Here is a 1,346-nt window from a genome sequence, read left to right as displayed (position 1 = left end):
TTTCGTTTTGTCTGCATGTTTACTTTCCGCTTTTGGTATACGGGGGAGGGGACGTAGTGTATAGATATATACCTCCAAATAGCAATGCTCACATAATCTTGGTGACCATTTTAGTATAGCGACCTCGCTAGTAATGCCATCATCCTAACCAAACTTCTAAGTGCATGATGCACGTGGATACATTAAAACTGTGCATGTGGTGATAATCAATTCAATGATGCGACTGTATACTTATATAACAACGTATTGGTAAAGTGTTTGATGCTCTCATCATCCTCTCCTATTATCGCTTACGCTAATTAGTTGAGAAATGAAATGAGTAAGTGTAGCAGGGCGATGTGCTAGCAGTCATCAGGGTCGTAGACAAGGGGGAATGGGGCCACCTGTCTACTTCCCCATTGTTTAGACTTCTTCCAAAAGGCTTACATGAGCTTGTAGGCCTACTACTGTTGAGGAGAAGGCACTTCAAGAAGTATGCATGATCTATTTATATTCATCTGGTTAGACCGTTGGAAGTTCAACCGAATATCATTCAAGGGGGCAGAAGATATTTGGGGCCAAAGCCGCTCCCCTTCCCCACCCCACCCCCGTAGCTACGTCATTGCATAGGCATAATCACAACAGCAAGGGACTTATTTTCAAACCAGTTAGAATTGAATTTGCGCCGTAGCCGGGCCGGTGGCAATAGTAAGTAACGCGGGGGTAGCAACACGTAGGATGCTAAAGTGATTAAGTTTATAGCGTGTTTTAAATTTAAACCGACTACATTGTGTACACCTGCTTGCGTATATATGAGTACCGCAATACAATCACATGCAGTAAATAAAGATATAGCAACTGGTTTAATTTCGAGTGTATAGCCTATAGATTCAGAGCTTCCAACCGTTACTGTTTTAAGATACTTATCAAATTTCTTAAATACTTTCGCATCAAGGTACCGATTTATTCTCGTTAACAATTAACCCGCTTGAATCAGGAAAGACCACCACTATAACTTACAGTTCAACGCTATAGAAAGCTTAGAATTGCATTGTTGTGGTGAAGTTTCGTTGTTACGTATAGGTCTATTGTGTGAGTGCGTGTTTGTAAGGGAGAACTATTGAAGGTCTACTTGACACTAGTCTGTTATACAGTAAGTACCATACTATGTATGCGTGTTTGTGTGCGTGTGGGTGTGTATGCGTGTATGTATTGGTTCGTGTATGGGACCATGTGTGTGAGTGTGTGCGTGTATGTATGTGTGCATGGGTGGTGTCTGTATGTATGTATATATGGGTGTGTGTATATGGGTGTATGTATCTATGTAGATCAAGTATTTGGTCAAAGTATATGTGAATTTTCCATTT

General features: G+C 40.9%; 1 protein-coding gene and 1 long non-coding RNA gene across 2 annotated transcripts in view; one reads left to right on the top strand and one right to left on the bottom strand.

Annotated features, from left to right (window-relative positions):
* Positions 1-1,346, bottom strand: part of LOC139969828 (uncharacterized) — a 31,709-nt gene that overhangs the window by 2,255 nt on the left and 28,108 nt on the right. The window lies entirely within an intron of this gene.
* The window catches only part of LOC139969826 (17-beta-hydroxysteroid dehydrogenase 13-like), a 41,647-nt gene continuing 41,412 nt past the window's right edge, over positions 1,112-1,346 (top strand). The window contains exon 1 of the mRNA XM_071975123.1: positions 1,112-1,132. The gene's annotated coding sequence lies outside the window, so the exon portion shown is untranslated. The remainder of the gene's footprint in view (positions 1,133-1,346) is intronic.

Source organism: Apostichopus japonicus, chromosome 7 (genome assembly GCF_037975245.1).
Source record: "Apostichopus japonicus isolate 1M-3 chromosome 7, ASM3797524v1, whole genome shotgun sequence".
Lineage (NCBI taxonomy): Eukaryota > Metazoa > Echinodermata > Holothuroidea > Aspidochirotida > Stichopodidae > Apostichopus > Apostichopus japonicus.
Note: the sequence above shows the minus strand (reverse complement) of the source record. Positions and strands in the feature narration are given on the sequence as shown.